Source organism: Sus scrofa, chromosome X (assembly GCF_054392235.1).
Source record: "Sus scrofa isolate SSC_HxYL_T2T_F1_AM1 chromosome X, Sscrofa_HxYL_maternal_Yorkshire_Landrace_v2.0, whole genome shotgun sequence".
NCBI classification, from domain to species: domain Eukaryota; kingdom Metazoa; phylum Chordata; class Mammalia; order Artiodactyla; family Suidae; genus Sus; species Sus scrofa.
Window position 1 is genome coordinate 127,540,848 of NC_139401.1, and position 23,195 is coordinate 127,564,042.

The window sequence follows — 23,195 nt, forward strand, 5'->3', positions numbered from 1 at the left end:
ATATTTGGGGGAGGGGGGAAGGAAAGATACAATTGGGAAGCTATTTGCTTTAACTTACACATCAGGGACAGCTTAAATTGTATAAGAAGATCAGATATGGAGTTGACTTGAAAACTAAGGTTTTAATTGAGGCAAAGCTATTGCTCTGAGTGATGAGCTCATATACGATTTTGTACTGAGCATCTTCTTAGACTCCTCTGGCTACTAAGAAATCTCAGTTACTGTTACTGCACCTGCCTCCTTTGTAGTCTCTTTCTGAAAGAAGTAATGTAGAGTAGAAGGAAGAGTATGGGATAAAGAAAAACACAAAAAGTGGACTTGGATACTAGTTCTGCAAATTATAGACACTGTAACCTTGGATAACCCATTTAATTTTTCTGCATCTCTGTGCTTGCATCTATAAAGTAGGACTAATGTTCATAAATCTCTCGGTCTGGTTTTTAGATGTAATAAAATATGAAATTTTTTATTGAAATATTACATACTTATTACATGATATCAATAATTTGGGACCTCTATTGATAAAAATGAGAATCATCCATTTGCATACCACCTTGAGATAATTGCTATTGATGTTAATGCCCTTTCCTCTCTTTTGATATATTTTTTTAATAAATTGAGATCATTCTAAATATACAGTTTTCTATTATTTGATTTAATGTATTATGATAATTTCCTTAGGACTTAAAACATTATTTCAAAACATAATTTTAATGGCTACATATTTATGGTATTAATATATTTAATATTTCGTTATTTAGGTCTTTTCTTTTTGTCATGCTACATAGCGGAAAACTTTTTATCTAAATCTTTCATTGAATTTGAGTTTATTTCTCGAGGCCAATTCCCAGAAGTGGGTCAAAGACTATGAACATTTTTTAAATGATCATGCATACTGCCAAACTGTCCACAAAAAGTTTAAACTACTTGATTCATCCACCAGGTCATTATGAGAGTATCTGTCTTAACAATGACTTGCTAACACTTTGCCCTTAAAATTTTCAAATTTTATTCAAGTGTTATTTTGCATATCTCTTGGCAAATCTTTGATGTGTAAAAGAAAACATTTTGAAAAGGGTCTTTGGAGGAGTAAAATGTTACATAAACATTATTCTCAGTGACTGCTGTCACCTCTGGGCTCAGAGGTGCTTGTCTATGCTGTGGGGCTTGTCTGTGTACCCTTGCTACAGCAGGAGGCATGTTGCAGAATTCTGATTCCTCAAGCCTTAGAATAGTAAGCATCAGGTTGACTTGCTGTGGATCTCTTACTTGATTACTGATCTATAAGAACTTGTTCGCTCTCTACTACAGCTCTCCAAGGCCCACACTTCACTTCCCTCACCACCCTGAAGGGGCATCCTACAAATATTACGAAGCTGCTATTATTGGGGCCAATTAAGTTTCATGAAGATATTAGAGATGTTACTTGTTCATTTGAGTGGTGGCTAAGGGCAAAACGAGATGAGGATAAGGGAGCTCAGTTCATATTCTTATTTCCCATGGGAAATCAGATTAAGTTTAATTTTGCTTACATGAATTATTTGAATGATTATATCGAAAACATAATTTTCAAATGTTAGATCCTATTTGCAGTAGAAAATCAAGACAAGAAGCAAATTAAGAATTATAGTATGGGAGTTCCCATCTTGGCTCAGTGGTTAATGAATTCGACTAGGAACCATGAGGTTGCAGGTTTGATCCCTGGCCTTGCTCAGTGAGTTAAGGATCTGGTGTTGCCATGAACTGTGGTGTAGGTTGCAGACGCAGCTCGGATCCCGTGTTGTTGTGGTGTAAGCCGGTGGCTACAGCTCCGATTCGACCCCTAGCCTGGGAACCTCCATATGCCGTGGGAGTGGCCCTCAAAAGGCAAAAAGACAAAAAAAAATAATTATAGTGTGACCTAGACAGTGCTGGTATGAAATCCAGGCCAATGTTGCCTCCATTCAAATACATCTATTCATGGAAATATCAGCCCAACCCACTTTTGCCTGAAGAAACAGCTAAGTGGACAAATTTGGCTGAAATTACACCATCTGGTTTGGTAGTTCTGGCTAAACCAGCCAGTAGGTCACACTGTATCCTATGTTTGGTTCTTGATCCTTGTTTAGATCTTAGTTGGATGTTTGCTGCATATAGTTGGATATACTGATCCCCAGTTGCTATCCTTGATTTTCACCTTAAGATACCTATTTTTTTCCTGGACGACTGTTGAGAGGTGTTTGCTGATACAGGATAACTAACTGCTTTAAACTTACTTTGTTACCCTTTCCGCTTAGATTTCCTACATCCCTGCCCCATCTCATGAAAATGTAGTTACAGCCTTATAATTTTCTTCTAGCAAGATAACACTGTTCAGATTAATTTCTACTGATCCTCACAAAGACTGTAAAGCAATTTTATTGCTCAAATGGAAGTGAATTCTAATTAATGTACCAATTTTCATTTTTGTGAGACCATAGGTACCCATGTAACACTAAACAACACCAGTGAACCAACATCAAAGCCATCCAAGAGAGCTCTGTGATTAACCTTCGGCGATTTTAATGCCCCTGTGGACACATTCAGACAATGGACAAAGCTTGGTTATGTGCCTGGCCCTTTCCACCATTCTGCACAATGCTTCTCTCCTTCCCTGTGAATGCAGTGCTCCCACAATCTCCTTTCCCTTCTGACTAGCAAATGCTCCTCTTAGCATAAGATCTCATTAACTTCCTCACAAGACCAGGTATAAGATATGATGAGGCTGAATATAGGCCTCTTCCCAAGGGAACTGGACTGTTACCAGCTGAAGCTACCTTTGCTTAAATCAGGATAATAAATGTCTAAAGTTCCATGATGGCAGACACTTGGCACTTAGGCCACCACTCTTTCCTCCCATATCCACAGCAGTCATCATGATTGATTGTAACACTCCTTACTGCTGAGTGTGAGGCATTCTCCTCAGAATCTTTCTTAACACCATGCTTCAGGTAATGACTACTAACTAATCAGAATTGATGTTTAAACTGAAACATCTTGGCTACCTGTGGTTTTAATAGAATTTTTTTATGCTTTGGGAGGTAGAGCTGATAGAGGTATTTGGAAGCAGTCATTCCTTCTAAAATCCTACCCTGTAGATAGTTGTCCATTTTTCCATATATGTCCTCAGAAGAAGTCTTCATCTTTCTTTCGAGGTCTCTCAATTGCAGAATGGGATTTTGCATCAGATACACATGGGTTTAAATTTCAGCATTATAAGTTAATGTATGACCCTGGTAAAACTAGAATTTCTTTGAACCTTACTTTCTTAAAGGTGAAGTGAGACTAAGAATTTCTGCTTGATAGGATTGTTAAATAGATTAAATGAGGTACTGTGAGTGAAGAGCTTTCTCATTGTCTGGTACTAAATTTATATGTCTTCAATTCCTAAACACTCCTCAAAAATAAGAAACTGTTGCATTTAACTGTATTGGGAAAGGTGGGGAAAAATGGTATAAAGAAATGTACACTAGGGGAAAAAAACCCTTTTAACTCATTTAATCACTGAATCAGAGTCCCAGATCTAAAAGGAGCTAAGTGGCTCAGATTGGAGTGGCCAAGGTCCTGCTTCTGCTTGCTGTGTGCCCCACTGTTGTTTGATCACTTTCTTTGATCCAATTTTCTTTGTATTTCATTTCTCAAGTGGTACCACATTAAAGGGAAGACCTCCCTTACTCTTTCAACGTAAAATAGAATTAATCTAAATTTAGATTAACCCCAGATCATTCATCTGTCTAGATTTTCAGTCTATATGAAATAAGTTTCATCCTCAGCTTTTTATGTCAGATCTAAATTATAAAGTGGTCAAAAATGACTGAGCATCATTGGTACATGGATATTTTTCAACTTTTTTCACTATTCTTCTTCAAATAGGTTATGTTTGGAAGACACTGAACATCTTCAAAACCCACTGGTTTTATCATAACTCTTGCTTCCCTGACAAGCTGACTCACCAGGACCATGACATAAGTCACATAGAGTTTTCCAGTATTTTCCTGTTGCTGAAAAATCCTTTATATTTGCATAACATTCTATAATCCAGAAAGCACTGTCTTTCGCTATTCTTTTTGACTCTCATAGTAGTTCTATGAGGTACCCAGGGAAAGGATTGTCACCTTTTGGCATATAAAAGAAACTAAGCTCAAGCAAGGTTAAGTATTATGCTTAAGGTCAAAATGCTAACACACAGTAGAGCTCAGGGTAGAAACAAGTTCTATATGAGAGTTCAAACTGTAAGCACATCCCAATACATAAAACATACCCAGAGTACAATTTAATTCAACAGAACCAGTAAATATTACTCCATTTCCAGGTCAGAGGAACATCCAAATCTCCCCAAACTTAATTTATTTTTTATTCTGAGCAATGCGTTCTCTTTCTTACTTTCATCCCACGTTAAATCCATTCTGCCTTGGATCTCAAAGAAGTCTTTAATTGAAATAGGATCGAGTGCATTCCCTATTACACATTCAGAAAGGTCTGAAACATTCCAAATTTCTGTCAGCATACAATTTCTGGGACTGTAGGAAAACCTGCTGTATTGTACTTTGCTGAAATAAAGTGCTTAACCATCAAATGGTTTTGATTAATGCCATGGTCCCCTTTAGGTCAAGGTTATGGATTGGGATCTTGGACAAACAGCAAACTCCCACAAGCTATGAGATTTTATTTGGCTTATCAGAGTTCCATGAATAATGATTCACTACCAAGCTATGATCTCACAAAACTAGGAATGATTTTGAAAATGCATGTCCTCAAAAACTGAAACTAAAGGTATAAAAAATACTAGACGGCATATTGTGAAAAATGTGAGTGGGATGAGGCCAAGATGACAGATTGTATTGAAATATTTTTCTATTTTTCTGGTCTGTGGATTTGAGGAGGAAGAGAGATAGTAACTAACTTTGGGCTTTCTAAGTGTAAATGTGCATGTTTAAAAGGGCAAAACAAAACAAAAAAACCCCTACCACAACCATATCAGAAAAGCTAAGCATAATCACTACAGATGTAGGAATAGAATGGCTAACTTTAAAAGCAGTACAGAGGAAAATGCAAAAGTAAAGAAAATCTGATAAATTCAGTAGAAGACTGTAAAGAAGAAAGGAAATGGAAAAAAAAAAGTATAACAACCATAAAAATCAGAATAGCAGAAATGAGTTAATCTCATTAAATGCAAATGTTTCACTTACTACATGACAGATGAGAGGCATATTCATTTATGCTTTTCTAAAGAGATTCACTTAAGGCAAAAATCATACATGAAGTTTAAAAAGAGTAAAACATATTCCAAGCAATACATAGCCCGTGAAAGTAGTGTAACATTATTAATTTCAAAGAGAACAGATTTGAAGTCAAAGGCAATATGAATACACATGAACACTTCCAAAAATATGGCAGTTAGGAACTTTTATATACTTAGTAACAGAGATTTTAATTATATAAACTAATATTAGGATTATTAGGACCTGTAGTTTCAGCTCCAACATTTACAGAGCTTCAAAGTTGTCACTCCTTTTCTCTTGGAACTGGAAAAAAAATAAAAGCTGAGTAAACTGAAAAATCAATGATATTTTTACACCTATCAGAGAAGTTGAAGAGATTTCAACCACTACCCTGAAACATGGAGAGACAGGTAAATACAGAAGATTATAGCTGAGATGAGTTTGTCTGGATCAGAAGATACTGGAATCATAAACTGGTAGGAACAATTAAATGATAATATTGATGAGTCGCTGGAAGATATGTGTGGACAAGCATGAGAGAAACTCCTGGGGTCCAATCTTCCTAACACTTTCAAGAGCCTTCACTTCAGGAACCCCATCATGTTCTCATGATGGGAAAAAAAAAATTCCTCCGTGCTCTGGCACAGTGACAGGAAAAGTAAATACTTTGAAATATATCCAGAGTATCCAACATAACAAAGAAGAAAAGACTTTAACAGAGCCTTATCCAATTTGGGGGCAGGGCAATTAGCCAGTTCTAGGGCCCTGTAAACTTTCTAGAGAAAATAAAAGACTAGGAAACACTTCTAAAGGCCACAACTCAGGTATTCAGTCTCACTAAAGGATTGAAATTTAATCAAAACGTATAGATTGTTTGCCCTCTTGTACATCAACAGTGCTGTAGTATGAGAACAGTGACTTTGAGCTGAAAGATCTGTAAGGCTTAGACTCTGTGAAGGACTTCTTAGGAGAAACTGAAAAATGACAGAGGAGACCAAACTAAGTCAAATGGATATAATTAAAAGCTCTGGTACCTATTGCTATAACAAACATTAAACATAGCCCAAATCCAGCCAAGTTAACATAAAATTTCTTACTAAGATCATATTTATCTCAGTTCCTATTACCCAACACCTCTTATCTGGCTTTCAACAAAAATTACAAGGCATGTTACAATACACACACACACACACACACGAAAATACAGTTCAAGGAGACATAGCAAGCATCAGAATCAGACTCAGATATGACAGACATGTTGGAATTTCTAACAGGGACTTTAAAATAACTGATTAATATATTAAGGGTTATAATAGAAAAAAGGGATAATGTACAAGAATAGATGGGTAATACAAGCAGAGAAACTCTCAAAGTGAGCAATAACAAAGAATATCTTTGGCGGCCTTGACATAGACAAAAAAATAATCAGTGAGCTTGAAGAAACATCAGTTGAAACTTCCCAAACTGAAACACAAAGTGAAAAATAAATGAAAACAGACTATCCATCATCTATGGGGATAATTTCACCATGTAACATGGGTAATTGAACTACCATATGGAGAAGGAAGAGAGAAAAGAGTATAAAAATATAATATTTTATAATATTATTATAGCCAAAAATGTTCCAAAATTGATACCAAAACACAGATTCAAGAAGCTCAGAGAATACCAAGCAGAGTAAATATCAAATAATCTACACCTAGGCATATCATATTTAAACTGCAAGAAACCAAAGGCAAGGAGTTCCTGTCATGGCACAGTGGTTAACGAATCTGACTAGGAACCATGAGGTTGCAGGTTTGATCCCTGCCCTTGCTCAGTGGGTTAAGGATCCGGTGTTGCCCTGACCTGTGGTGTAGGTTGCAGACGTGGCTCGGATCCCATGTTGCTGTGGCTGTGGCGTAAGCCAGTGACTACAGCTCCGATTCAACCCCTAGCCTGGGAACCTCCATATGCTGCAGGAGGCAGCCCTAGAAAAGATAAAAAAAAAAAAAAAAAGAAAGAAAAAAAGAAACCAAAGGCAAAAAGAAAAGTCTGAAAGAAGTCAAAAGGGTAAAAACACCTTATCTATAGAGGAGAAAGCATAAAAATGACAGAAACCATGCAAGCAAAAGGAGAGTGATGTAAGATATTTAAAGTGTTGGGAAAAAAAAACTCATAAATATAACCTAGAATTCCATTCACTGAAATTATCCTTAAAAAATGATGGAGAAGTAAACACTCCCTTATACGAAAAAAAACAGAATGAAACCAAACAAATCTGAGGAAACTGTTCTTCAATGGACTTGCCATAGACTTTTAAAAGAAATTCTTATGTGGAGAAGGAATAAATGAAAGTAAAATAAAATCATTTTCTTTACTCTTAATTACTGTAATAGATAACTGTTCAAAATAATAATGGTAACAAACCTATTGTATGATTGTAGCATGTAGGTAAGTAAAATGAATTTTATAAGGCGCAGGAGGGAAAAATTCACATTTCCTTTATGTTATCTGCACTACACATGGATCCATATAATGTATTTATGGTGTACTTAGTTGTAAATATATATTGCAAACTCTAGGGCAACCATTATGAAATATTTTTTTAAAGAAATGTAAATGATATGTCAATTATCACTTTAAATGTGAGTGGTCTAAGTACAGACTTTAAAAAACGGTGATTGTCAGAGTAGACTGAAGCAATAACAGCATTACCTTAAGTACATATTATCTACAAGAAACTGAATTTAAATATAAAGACAAAAATAGGTTAAATGTAAAAGGGTACCTAAAGATATACTATGCTTTCACTAATCAAAAGACAGCTGCGATAACTATATTAACTTCAGACAAAGCAGATTTCAGAACCAGGAAATTTATCAGGAAAAAAAGAGAAGCACTGCGTAATGATAAAGGATTCCATTCTCCAAGAAAATGTAACAATCCTTAATGTGCATGCATCTAACAAATAACAAAATACAAGGCAAAAACTGATAATTGATAAGTCAGGCAGAAAATCAGTAAGGGATATAATTTACCTGAACATCACTATTAAAAAACATGTCTAATTGATATTTATACAGTATTCAACAGCAGAATACACATTCTTCTCAAGCTCAAATGCTCACTCACTAAGACCATGTTCTGGGCCATAAAAGGCAGCTTAATGAATTTTGTTTAAAAAATCACACAAGACATGCTTTCAGACCCTATGGAATTAAACTAGAAATCAATAACTGAAACATAACTGAACAATTACAATATAATTAGAGGTGAAATAACACATGGGTCAAGGAAGCGTTTTCAAGAGAAATTTTTAAAATATTTTGAGCTAAGTAAAAGGCAACTTAGGAAAATTTGTGAGATATAAAGAAAGCAATGTATGCAGGGAAATATTAAATGCGTATGTTAGAAAAGACAAAAGATCTAAAATCTGAGTTTCCACTTTAGGAAACTAGAGAAAGATGAGCAATTAAAACGTAAAGCAGACAGGGAGTTCCCGTTGCAGCTCAGTGGTTAATAAATCTGACTAGGAACCATGAGGTTGCAGGTTTGATCCCTGGCCTTGCTCAGCGGATTAAGGATCTGGTGTTGGCATGAGCTGTGGTGTAGGTTGCAGATGCGACTCGGATCCCACATTGCTGTGGCTGTGGTGTAGGCTGGTGCCTAAGCTCTTTGATTGGACCCTTAGCCTGGGAACCTCCATATGCCGCGAGTGCGACCCTGGAAAAAGCAAAAAAAAAAAAAAAAAAAAAAAGGCATAAAGCAGACAGAATAAAATAATAAAAATTAGGCAGAACTCAGTGAAATTGAAAAGCAGGAATACAAGAGAGAAAATCAACAAAAGTAAAAGCTTGTTCTTTGAAAATATTAGTAAAACCAATAAACCTGCAGCTAGGCTCACAAAAAAAAAAAAAGGGCGAGAGATTATACAAATCATCACTAATCACTATAAGAAATGAAGGAGACTCATCATTATTTAGCCTTTGAAGATCAAAGAGATAATAAATATTATGAGCTCTATGGCCATGAATCTTATAACCTAGACGAAATGGACCAATTCATTGATAAACACAAATTACCAAACACACAAAAAGATAATCTAAATAGGTTTATACCTATTAAAGAAGTTAAATCTGTGATTAATAATGTTCTCAAAAAGTAAATGCCAGGCCCAGATAGTTGCACTGATGAATTTTACTAAATCTATAAGGAAGAAATAGCATCAGTTTTCTACAATCTCCCAAAAAAACACAAAACATATTTATTCTATGAGGTAAGAATTACTAACACTGAAACCAGATTAAAATATTACAAGAAAGAAGATCTACAAAGTATTATCTCTGATGAATATAAATGCAAAAATATTCAATAAATTATTAGCAAATTGAATCCAACAATGCATAAAAGCAATTATATATTGTGACAAAGTGGTATCTATTCCAGTTGTACAAAGCTGGTTCAATATTCAAAAATGTAACCCCCCACATCAACAAGTTTTAAAAAAAAAATATATGATCATATGAAATGATGTAGAAAAAAAGTTTGAAACAACTTTACACCCATTAATGATAAAAATTCTAAGATAAGTGTTCCCTGTTGGCTCAGCAGGTTAAGGATGTGGCATTGTCACTGCTGCGCTCTGGTCACTGCTGTGGTGTGTGTTTGATTCCTGGCCTGGGAACCTCCCCATGCTGTGGGTGCAGTCAAAAAAAAAAAAAAATTCTAAGATAAATAGGAATAGATGAAAACTTCTTCATCTTGAGAAGTAATGTCTATTAAAAAAACAAAAACTTACATGACAAAAATATATTTTGAACATGTGTAGCAATCAAGGTATTAATATTAAGTATATTGAAAACAGTCCTATAGATCACTAAAAAAAATAAAAATAGGTAATATAAATTGAATTCAGAGATGAGCCTATCTGATAGACAATCAATATTGAGAAAATGAAATTGCCCTATCCCACTGTAAATATGGGAATATTTTTAAAGTATTACCAAGGAAAGGCGAGCATATGGTGAAAAAAAGGAACTCTTATATAATCTCTCTGGGAATATAAAATTAGTACTACCACTTGGGAGAGCTAGTTGGAAAATATGTTAGTTTGAAAATATGTGTACTCTTAACACCCAGGAATTTTATTTTTAGGTATTATACTCTTGGGGACCTCTTGCACATGTTTACCAGAAGATATGTGTAAGAATGTTCACTGCAGTAATAATAATAGCATGAAGTGGTGTATATTTCAAACAGCAGACAAATGGACAAATATATTGTACATTTTTATAATGGGAGACTCTACAGGATTAAATATTAGTAATACACAATGGCATGGATAGGTTTCAAAAACATACTATAACTGAGTATAAAATAATATGAAAAATTCAAGCATTTATGGAACTCTTATACAGTATATACTAGCTCTACATGTAGTCAAAACTATGGTAGGATACACACAAAATTCATGGTAGTGACAGGAATATGTCTAGGAACTTTTTCTGTAATGTTCTATAATTTTTATAAAAAGAGAATTTGAAGCAATGAAAATCCAAAGTAAAAATAGGTTTGTGTTCTTAACAGTATTTCAGAGTACACTGAATCTATGAACTAAGAATAACCAACCATAAGGGGAAAATGTGAAATTAACAATTTTGCAGAAATGAAAATTCACAATTGTCAAATAAAAATATGCCATGGGGGAAGCATAAACCAGATTGATGCATAATCAAATCATTGAGGTAGAATACAAATTTGTTATATTTCACCAAAACTCTGAAGAATGAAGACATTAAAATAGTGAAATAACCTCTAAAAGACACAGAGAACAGATTGTGGAAATCCAAATTAAACGTAGTCTGAAAGAGGACTATGAACAGAAGGCAGAACAGATATTAAAATGATCAGTGAAATTAACAAAGTACTGAAGAAAATCTCCCTGAGGTGAAAAAGGTCCTATTACAATTAATAGAAGTGTGTACCATGTAATAGGCAAATAATGAAACCAAATTTTTTTCTGGAAAAATCCTTTATTTGGAAAGCTTTTTTTCTTTCTCCTAAACAAGCAGTTTAATAGAAGTTATGGCAAGTGATCAGATTCAGTTCTTTTTTTGTATTTTTTTTTACACTAGAGGCACTAGTCCTATAGAAGGCTGAGAAGAAACATTTTGTGAATGAAAAATTATATACAGAGCCAAGGTGACACTTATGAGCACTTAGCAGCAACAACACTTTCTCAGATACCCAAGGGTGCAAAAAGAATACCACCTACATAATTCCCAGAACTAGTCCTCCCCTCAAATTGCCAGAACTTAAAGATTTCCTCCAGTTTCCTCAGGAAATAAAGCAGACAATTCAAGATGAATTGTTCATAGAATAAAAGACCTGCTGTGAACACTAAAGCCAATTAAAATATAAGTAAATAATTTAAGTGTGGTAATAAAACCTAAAGCTATGCTAAAAATACCTCTTAGAAAATAGATTTTAGAAAATACTTCTGTAACAATATATTAATATAAAATTCCATAGTGAATAAACAAACTGCCAAGGATTTTTTCATCAGAATATGATAGATATGGCTTCATTGTTAAAATTATTATTACCAAATTTAAATATATATTTCAATATTACAGGTATCCCAAAACAGATGTATACCTTCCAAATAAACTAAGAAAAGCATTTGAGTTAGTAAAATAGAACAGGAAAAAATGTCAAGTACCTGATCTTTCTCTTAATATGGATAAATGCTGTGTTTCATGGGAAAACCATAAATAAAAGCCATAAGAGAGCATAAAGCATCAAACAGGATGAGAGAAGTAACATTAAAATGGATTTACTGGAGTTCCCGTTGTGGTGCAGTGGTTAACGAATCCGACTAGGAACCTTGAGGTCGCGGGTTCGGTCCCTGCCCTTGCTCAGTGGGTTAACGATCTGGCGTTGCCGTGAGCTGTGGTGTAGGTTGCAGACGCGGCTCGAATCCCGCGTTGCTGTGGCTCTGGCGTAGGCTGGCGGCTACAGCTCCAATTAGACCCCTAGCCTGGGAACTTCGATATGCTGCGGGAGCGGCCCAAAGAAATAGCAAAAAGACAAAAAAAAAAAAAAAAATTAAAAAAAAATGGATTTACTGCTTCTAAGGAAAAAAATTCATTTTAGAGTGCAGAACAGGGAACCTTCTAGATCCCTGAATCAGTACACAGTGGATAACCACTCGATCAGGAACATCTGCACTGGATTTTTGCAAGAGCAAGTCTGTTACACTGATTTGTTATCATTGTCTCATCTAGTTTTCTAATAGATAAGCTGGTATGTTGAAGTGGAACTGGTATTTTGGACTGGTATGCTGAACTGGTGCGGCTATAACAAAAACTTACAATATGTGTCTTTGTTTTAACATTTGGGTGCCAGGTAGCAAGGTAACAGATAAAAGAGGTCAGAAAGATGACAGTTTATGGTATACAATGTAAACCTTAATAAAATTACCCACAGTAACTTGGAGTATAATCAGATGTGTACTAAACCAGCAATTCGACAGGGAAAAGTGGAATAAAACAGAAACTTGATAGTGTGTGCTAGTGCTTATTGCTTGCAAAAGCTTGGCAAGATAATATAACAAGGAAATGAATTCAGAATACAGTCCATTTGCAAACAGAAATGAAAGAAAATAGGAAGAGTTAAAGAATTGTGTGTTTTGAAGGTTTAGAAAAGGCCAAGTTTTCAGTGACACTTCTCAGTTGAATCAAGTGATTCAGGACAATGATCAAATTCAAGGTACAGTACCCACCTATTTTGACAGATAGCTCAAGATAGCTACTTTTAGGGAGTGTGTGTATTGGGTTTAAAGGATCCAAAAGAAAAATCAGACCTGAATTGAGAGAACTTGTAGTCCCAACTTTTCAGTGTCTCTAGTAAGTTGAGACGGCTGTGGAGTGTGGGCCTTTTGCCATGTGTTTCAGATATGACCAAGGAAGATAATGAAAAAGAACTTCCTGTAAGGCAGAGCGCAGGCTCAGCGGTAATTAACAAGAACTACCTCCCAGTGAGCAGAATTATGCCTTAATCAAGAGACTTCTCCCGCAGGATAGGGGGCCTTCATAAGACCTGATTTTCAGGATTTCAGCCTTGTTCTATCCTAGTGACTGATGGGCATATATCCCTTTATTCCTTTTATTGAATGGAAATTCCTTTCTTCCTACTTTGCTTGCTTGCTTCCCCTCCTCCCCCTGCCCCTAATATCCTTTTACTTGCTCCACTATCATATTTTGGATACATGTGGTGGTGATGGACAGATAACTCATCTTTAGTTCATAGGTCACCAAATGGAAAGCAATTGCATCTAATCCAATGGGAGAGTACTGGGCACAGCCCAGAGATTCTGAAATTTGAGCTGGATTCAGTATATGGGTGGGACATTGTCTTCATTAGAGGGGTATTGAGAAAAAAGTTAACATGTTAACTTCTCCCAGCAAGAGGAATGGAATGAAAGAAATGTTAGGATGTTACAGCAGAGGGAATAAATAATTAAATCTACCCATTGGGTAGAGGAAATTTCCAGCATTGAGTAAGACTGGCACTGCTCTCCATGTAATCTTACTCCTCTTGAAGTATACCTGATTTTTCTCTTAATATGAATGAATGCTGTGTTTCATGGGAAAAGTTATACTCATCATAGTAATTATGTTTTCTTTTTGCTTCTCTTGAATCTTGTTTCTAAGAATATCCTTTTTTTTTTTTTTAATAGCTATACCCACAGTTTATGGAAGTTCCAGGCCAGGGATTGAATCTGAGCCACAGTTGTCACAACGCTGGATCCTTTAACCCACTGCACTGGGCTGGGAATCGAACCTGCACCCCTGAGCTGCTGCAGTTAGATTCTTAATCCACTGAACCATGGCGTAAACTCTAAAGAGTTCATTTTTTGGTAATCATTTTTTTTTCTATTTATATTCTCCACTTTCTATCTCCACTTAGTTCAATCTCTGGGCCTATAGTGATGTTAACCACATTGATAATTTATGACATATTCGGTAAGAAAACACATTGCAGGCACCTGAAGTGTCTTACCTTCTGCTGCTAAACAGAGTTTAACAGGTTAAATTTGTCAGCAGGCAGAGTTACCTCCTTCATGTATAAGAGATGAGACAAGGCGCTCATGCCATAGGCAGTGGAATGAAAATGTAATCTCTTGCAGCTCAGCTCCATGGATTCAAGTTTAGACTTCTAATATTACATTGAAGAACATGATACAAAAAATAAAAGACTTTCCTAACAAACATTTTGAGCAGCTCAACTTATAAAAATAAAAGACTTTCCTAACAAGAAACATTTTGAACAGTTCAATTGGTCAAAAGTACTAGAAAGTGAATGGTAAGTAAATGCCAAAGAAAGAAAATGTCTACAAATTATGGTTGTACTCCTGATGAAATCATGAATCCATATGTATGTGGCCAGCCTAAGTCGATCACTACTCCTTTGATTTGTGGTGGTTGACAGGATTCAGGCACTTAACTCACCAATTAAGACTGAGAGTTAAGGTCTTTCCCCTGATCTTACAAATCATTCAAATCATTCAAATTTTCACTAGTACCACCTCCTGCCATCAGCCCCAAGAATGGCATAGATTAATGTTGAAGGTTTTGGCTGGTCTTTAACTAGTGATTGCAGGAATGGGACAGAGAGGATATGGAAATTACAGTGAATTTCAGGAAAGGATGTTAAAATATTTTATTTAAAAGCCAAAAGTCCCCTGCTCTTCAGAATGTATTCCAAATATAAGATGTTATTATGACAATGAATTGAATTGACCATAGTAAACCATTTACAATGTGTTATTCGTATACAGTCGGGAAAGAGTTCTGAAATAGATGCAATTGATTTTATAAGCACTCATGGTAGAATAGTAAAGCCTTGCCTACCCAAGTAATCTCCTTACTAGCTATCATTTGGTTCAGATACCCTATTTCTTCATGATTGGCTGGTTATGTGTTTATAGGAATGTATTGTTTCTTCCAGGTTATCCAATGTGTTGGAATACAACTGTTCATAGAATTCTCTTATAATCCTTTTTCTGTCATATCAATTGCAATGTCCCCTCTTTGATTTCTGATTTTAGTTATGTGAGTCTTATTCTAGCTAAGAGTTTATCAATTTTGTTTATTAAAAAAAGTCACTCTTAGTTGCTCTTATTTTTCTAGCCTCCATTTCATTTACCTTGGCTCTAATCTTTGTTATTTCCTTCCCTCTGTTTGCTTTGGGTTCAGTTTGTTCTTCTTTTTCCAGTTTGTTCTTCTTTTTCCAGTTTTTTTCCCTCTTAGCAACACTTTTGCTGCTTCTCATATTTTTTTTTATTATGTTGTGTTTCCATTTTCATTTATCTTGAGGTATTTTCAAATTTCCATTGTGAATTCTTCTTTGATTTACTGGTTGTTTAAAAGTTTGTTGCTTAATTTTCGTATTTGTAGATATTCCAGTTTTCCTTGTGCTATTGATTTCTAGTTTCATCCCACAGTGATCAAAAAGATACTTTCTACGTCTGCAGTCTTCATGTATTTTTTAAGATTTTTTTTTTATGGCCTAATATATGTCTATTCTAGAGACTGTTCACATGCAGTTGAGAAGATTGTATATTTTGCTGTTGTTGGGCGGAATGGTCGCTACATGTCTGTTAGGTCCAGTGGTCTATCGTGTCATTGAAGGCTTCTATTTCCTTATTGGTCTTCTGTCTGGCTGTTCTATCCACTATGGAACATGAGCCGTTAAGTCTCTACTAATATTGTGTTGCTATATATTTATCCCTTCATATCTTTCAGTATGCTTCATATATTTAGGAATTTTGAGGTTTGGTGCATAAGTATTTATAATGACTATATCTTCTTGGTGAATCAATTCTTTTTATCATTATAGAAAGTCGTTCTTTGTCTCCTGTGAAGATTTATTTTTAAAGTCTAGTTTGTCTGATATTAATATGACCATGCCTGCTCTATTTTGGTTACTATTTGCATGGAATATCCCTTTCTATCCTGTCATGTTCAGCCTGTGTGTATACTTGGATCTAAAGTGAGTATTGTATAGGCAGCATTTTGTTGGATCCTATTTTTTCATCCATTCAACCAGTCTATGTCTTTTGATTTTGCAGTTTAATCCATTTTCATTTAAAGTAATTAATGATAAGGAAGGACTTACATTGCCATTTTAAAGTGTTTTCTGCCTGTCTTGTAGCTTTTTTGTCACTCTTTTCCTCTCACTGCAGTCATTTGTATTTCATTGTTTTGTTTTATGGTAATTTGCTTAATTCCCTTCTCATTTCCTTTTGTATATATTCTTTAGATATTTTCTTTGTGGTTACCATTGCAATGACTTAAAACATCTTAAAGTATAGCATTCTATTTTAAACTGATAACTTTAATTATATGCAAAAACTCTAGTCCTTTTACAGCCTCCTCTAATGTATGTTAAGAACGTCACAAATTATTATATATGGTATACCCTTTAACATAAATTTATAGTTTTATTTTTTCATTTAAATTATGTGAATCAAAATTAAAACAGTAAAGGTTACTGTATTTGTCCATGTATTTACCTTTACTGGATAACTTTATTTTTATATAGTTTTGTGTTGCTATCTACTGACTATTCATTTCAATTTGAAGGTTTCTCCTTACCATTTTTTGGTAGGGCAAGTCTAGTGGTAATGAACTTCCTCTGTTTTTATTTATCTGGGAAATCTTAATTTCGTCTTCATTTTTTTTTGTCTTTATTTTTTAGGGCCACACCCATGGCATATGGAGGTTCCCAGGTTAGGGGTCAAATCAAGGCTGCAGCCACTGGCCTACACTACAGCCACAGCAATGCAGGATCCGAGCTGTCTGCAAACTATACCACATCTCACAACAATGCGGGATCCTTAACCCATTGAGCAAGGCCAGGGATCGAACCTGTGTCCTCATGAATACTAGTCAGATTTGTTTGTGCTGAGCCATGACAGGAACTCCTTGTCTTCACTTTTGAATGCGTTTTTCCAGATGCATTATTCCTGGTTGTTAGTTTTTTTTCTTTCAGCACTTTGAATATATCGTGTACCAACATATTCGTACCACTCCATTGTATTCCAGAAAGTTCTACCGAGAAGCACACTGATCACCTTATGGAACTTTTGTTGTATGGGCTTATCTCTTGCTGGTTTCAAGGTGCTCTTTGCTTTGAGTTCAGATAGTTTGATTATAAAGTTTCTTGATGTGGCTTTCTTTGAATTTATTTTAGTTGGAATTTTTTCAGATTCTCAAATCTGTATGTCCATTTCTTTCCTCAGATTTGGACAGTCTTCAGACATTATTTCTTCAAATAAGCTCTCTGCCCCTTTCATTTTCTCTTTTTCTGGGATTCTAATAATGCATATATTGATTGCTTGATAATATCACATAATTTCTTTATGCTATCTTCATTTTTCATTATTTTTTTGTTTTGCTTGTCTGACCGGATGGTTTCAATTGATCTACAAGTTTACTTGTTCTTCCTTCTGCCTGATGAATTCTGATGTTGAAATCCTCTAATGAATTTTCAGTTCAGTTATTGTATCTTTCAGCTCCAGAATTTCCATTTGGTTATTTTTATAGTGTTTTTCTTTTTGTTGATATTCTCATTTTGTTTATGCATCATTTTCCTGATTTCGTTTAGTTGTCTATGTTCTTTTTGTTCATTGAGCACCTCTTTATGACAATTATTTTACATTCTTTGTCAGGCAGCCCATAGATCTGCATTTCTTTAGGATCAGTTCTTGGAATTTTATTTTGTTATTTTGCATAGGCCATATTTTCCTGTGGGTTTTTTTTTTAATGCCTTGTAGTTTTTTGATGGGAATTTGGAATTAGAAAAAATAACCACCTCTCTCAGTCTTGGCCTACTGGCTTCAATGTGGGAAAGGACATTCACAAATCTGTCTGGCTAGGGGTTTTAGGCCCTCTTGAATTCTTCTTATGTCTTTCTTCCCCTGGTATCTGCCTGAAGAACTGTAGCTCTAATGTGTGGCAAACAGGTGAGTCAGAAACCAGTTGTCCCCCACTTTTTTCTTGTATTTTTAGGGCCACACCCATGGCATATGGAGGTTCTTAGGCTAGGGGTCTAATCAGAGCTACAGCTGCCAGCCTTTGCCACAGAAATGCAGGATCCTTAACCCCCTGAGCAAGGCCAGGGATTGAACCTTTGTCCTCATGGCTACTAGTCAGGTTTGTTAGCCACTGAGCCACGATGGGAACTCTCAGAAACCAGTCCCTTAAGCAACCCCCAAACAAGCCTGAATTCCGGACACATGGTACACTTTTTTGTTTGTTTCTCTCCTGGGGAGGAGCCTGGGTATGGAGGTTTTCCTTCTGGTTGCTCTGTTCTATCTTGCTTAGGAGATGGAGCATAAACAGCTGCACCAAAAGTTGTGATTTTTTTCCCTAATTGGTTTCACAATGGCCTTTGTGCTCTGGTTTCTCAGCTGTTCTCTAGTGTTTTCACAGAGGTATTCTGGTCCATATATTTTTGTTAAGTTGGCGTCTGTATCCTTCTAGTCTGACATGTTGCTCTACTTAGCAGGGTTTTATTTTTTTTTTTATTTTTATTTTTTTTTTATTATTTTCCCACTGTACAGCAAGGGGATCAGGTCATCCTTAGATGTATACATTGCAGTTACAGTTTTTTCCCCCACCCTTTCTTCTGTTGCGACATGAGTATCTAGACATAGTTCTCAATGCTACTCAGCAGGATCTCCTTATAAATCTATTCTAGGTTGTGTCTGATAAGCCCAAGCTCCCGATCCCTCCCACTCCCTCCCCCTCCCATCAGGCAACCACAAGTCTCTTCTCCAAGTCCATGATTTTCTTGTCTGAGGAGATGTTCATTTGTGCTGGATATTAGATTCCAGTTATAAGTGATATCATGTGGTATTTGTCTTTGTCTTTCTGGCTCATTTCACTCAGTATGAGAGTCTCTAGTTCCATCCATGTTGCTGCAAATGGCATTATGTCATTCTTTTTTATGGCTGAGTAGTATTCCATTGTGTATATATACCACCTCTTCCGAATCCAATCCTCTGTCGATGGACATTTGGATTGTTTCCACGTCCTGGCTATTGTGAATAGGGCTGCAATGAACATGCGGGTGCACGTGTCTCTTTTAAGTAGAGCTTTGTCCGGATAGATGCCCAAGAGTGGGATTGCAGGGTCATATGGAAGTTCTATGTATAGATTTCTAAGGTATCTCCAAACTGTTCTCCATAGTGGCTGTACCAGTTTCCATTCCCACCAGCAGTGCAGGAGGGTTCCCTTTTCTCCACAGCCCCTCCAGCACTTGTTATTTGTGGATTTATTAATGATGGCCATTCTGACTGGTGTGAGGTGGTATCTCATGGTAGTTTTGATTTGCATTTCTCTTATAATCAGCGATGTTGAGCATTTTTTCATGTGTTTGTTGGCCATCTGTATATCTTCCTTGGAGAAATGTCTATTCAGGTCTTTTGCCCATTTTTCCATTGATTGATTGGCTTTTTTGCTGTTGAGTTGTATAAGTTGCTTGTATATTCTAGAGATTAAGCCCTTGTCAGTTGCATCATTTGAAACTGTTTTCTCCCATTCTGTAAGTTGTCTTTTTGTTTTCTTTTTGGTTTCCTTTGCTGTGCAAAAGCTTTTCAGTTTGATGAGGTCCCATGGGTTTATTTTTGCTCTAATTTCGATTGCTTTGGGAGACTGACCTGAGAAAATATTCATGATGTTGATGTCAGAGAGTGTTTTGCCTATGTTTTCTTCTAGGAGTTTGATGGTGTCCTGTCGTATATTTAAGTCTTTCAGCCATTTGGAGTTTATTTTTGTGCATGGTGTGAGGGTGTGTTCTAGTTTCATTGCTTTGCATGCAGCTGTCCAGGTTTCCCAGCAATGCTTGCTGAATAGATTTTCTTTTTCCCATTTGATGTTCTTGCTTCCCTTGTCAAAGATTAATTGACCGTAGGTGTCAGGGTTTATTTCCGGATTCTCTATTCTGTTCCATTGGTCTGTCTGTCTGTTTTGATACCAGTACCACACTGTTTTGATGACTGTGGCTTTGTAGTATTTCTTGAAGTCTGGGAGAGTTATGCCTCCTGCTTGGTTTTTGTTTCTCAGGATTGCTTCTTAGCAGGGTTTTACACTTGTTTTTTTTTTTTTTTTCTTTTTTACTGCAGAGTCCACATTTCTATGTAGTATGTCACTGTCTCCTATGTGAGGTCTCCTTATGCTCATCTCTACTTCAAGCCCAAATTTACATTCCTGCTCTCTCACCCTAGTCACTCAAGTGGGAATGTGTTTTAGAAATTTAAATGATTTCACTGTCACAAAATTTGCCACAGGTGAGTCTTGTAAGTAATATTTCTAGTTAACAACACATAATTTCTAGGTGCTTATGTGTTATAAACTTTATTCAACAAATACTATTTGACATTTACTGTGATATATATGTTTAGGAAGAGAATAAATGAATAGTAACCTGGAGTGGCTTACAGGTTTGTGAGCTATGCTGTGCTTTCTATAGGGTACTATAACAGATAACTGGACAAATTGCTGGGGACCTTAGAAGAAAAAGTGATTTCATCTGCCTTGGAAATTAAGGAGTTCTTCACTCATGATGTTGAAATAGTTCTTAAAGGATAAATAGCAGTTGACTAAATGGTCAATAAGTTATGGCTATTTCTTGCAAGAGCAACATGGCTAAAGGTGGAGAGGGTTGAAAATAAATGGCGAGGCATTAATTGTAGAAGTGGGAAGAGAGGAAGAGCAAAGAGTGGATGTATTAGAGGATGGATTTTTTTTTTTTATTTTTGAGAGTGGATTTTAAAGTCTAAGGGTAACCTATAGGTGGATCTCTTGCCTCAACTTGGTGGTGACCTTTCTGTGAAACAGAAGGCATTTTGTTAAAACCTTGGCATCTGAGACCCTGGAGTCCATACGAGGCACTACATAAACTCCATAGAGTTTTCCATGGGGTTTGTCTTGAACCCCCCAAATCTGATGTAGCAGGTCCCTAGATTAAGTAATTATATCTATCTGTTCTATAAAATTTGTGCTGATCTAACCAATAAAGTTCCCTATAGAACTAGGGATTTGGTCCCAAGGACAGGGCCAAGAAAAACCATCCTAAATGGAGGACTTCTTTAAGGTGATGGAGTCTCTAGGAGCCAAAATCATTTTTCATCACAATGGGATTTAATTATAGGGTTTGATCATATATCCCTAAAGTCCCAAATTATAAATTATGTGGCCTTAATCAAATTACTTAAGCTCTCTGAACCACAGCCTCTTCATCTCTAAAATGCAGACAATAACAGTATCCTAACACAGATGTAAGGATGAAATGAGATAATACATTAATGGGATTTTTATAATATGGTTTATAATATACAAAATAAAGTTTTTGCTGTCCCTACCCTAACCCATCCCACAGTGCATTATACTGAACCCGCTGATCTGTATTTCTTGACACTGAGTAATCTTCCTCTTCGCAGTTTCTATAAGCAACCCTGAAAATGTCTGCAATAATGGAAATCTGTCTTTGATGGCCCTGAGTACCTTTTAGTATGGATCTATGAAAAAATGACTGACTTAAGCTTTACTTAGTTGCCCAGATCTCATGGATCCTGCTGCCTCCCTTCCCCACATGATTGGCCATAGTTTGGCATTTGTGTCACCTTGAAATCCAAGTCTCTATCCATAAATTTCTGCTTTCCTGGGCCTCCCCTTAATGAGCAGATCAGGGAATATACTCACTTTGAATGTTAATCCTCAGATGAAACTTCCCTTTGTGTAATGATTTGATTTTTTTCTTTATCTAGAAAAAGTCACTTGCCATGGGTCCCCAAGGATGCTTCAATACCTCAGTCATTGTCTTTTCTAGCTTCTTACCTTTTTATGATGTGTGAGCTTCCACTGAACTATCTTTGAAATTCTACTTGTCAGGAAAACAGCCAAAATATTGAAACAGATGTCAAAAAGTATTTTCTCAACTTGGAATCATTAAATGGATCTCTATTCATAGATAATATTAAATATAATTACATGATGTAACTGAATTTTAAGTCTAATGTTTTCTTTCTAAAACATTTAAAACAGTGTTTTAACATGAGGGTTTCGTTGCCCCAGTGTGTCTCTTACCCGTGAATGACTTCTTTTTTGTCTTCAATTTCAGACTTCAAAGAAGTCTTTAACAATGGAAGCTCTCAAAAGATGGCAAAATTGTAGTCATCCTCTATTTCTCAACCCCTCCAAGCTAGAAGCAGTACTACTCATTTTGAGATCAGGAGTACCACCCTACCTGGCTTGGCTAATTTAGAGTTAATCCTGGCCAGAACTGGTATTAGATCTGTGAGCAGAACCCAGTTCTTTTGGTGTGGAATTTGTCATGTTATCCAAGGCATAGCATGTGTTGATAAGCCCTGTAGCTATACATGTGCAGCCTTTTAGTCACAGGCTTTCCCTAGTGGTCTCTCCATAATTTGACTCACCCATCCATATGACTGGATGCTCTCTTACCAGGTATTTACTCTTTCCTGTGACAATACTCCATCAGCTTGGGTGGAAAACCTGGTATCTTGCTTAGTTCTTTTAAGACTTCTATCTCAAGGGACTGGATTCTCATCATCTGAGTGAATTTGTACTATAAATGTTGAGTATCACATAGAGGCTAAGGTCTTGGGCTATTGAGCCATAGACCTTTGTATGAATATTAGCTGCATAGCTTGACTTCAGTGTTTTCTTGGAGTCCTCATTTCCTCACAAGTGGGGATAAAACTCTATTTTCATAAGGTTGTGAAAAATGAATGTGTTAACGATGATAAAACACCTATAACAGTACCTGGCAAGCAGCAAGTGCTCATTAGTGTGAACTACTAAAATTCAACGACTACATGGAACCATGGTATTTCTGCATTTAAATTAAGGATCACCTACTATCTAAAAGTTCTAGTGATCA

The 23,195-nt window shown here is 36.0% G+C and overlaps 2 long non-coding RNA genes across 6 annotated transcripts in view; both read left to right on the top strand.

Moving 5' to 3' along the window:
* The window catches only part of LOC110257662 (uncharacterized), a 34,802-nt gene extending 12,571 nt beyond the window's left edge, over positions 1–22,231 (top strand). The window contains exon 3 of the long non-coding RNA XR_002340581.2: positions 22,060–22,231. This is a non-coding gene — a long non-coding RNA (uncharacterized LOC110257662). The remainder of the gene's footprint in view (positions 1–22,059) is intronic.
* LOC110257663 (uncharacterized) overlaps positions 1–23,195 on the top strand; it is a 416,327-nt gene that overhangs the window by 165,915 nt on the left and 227,217 nt on the right. The window lies entirely within an intron of this gene.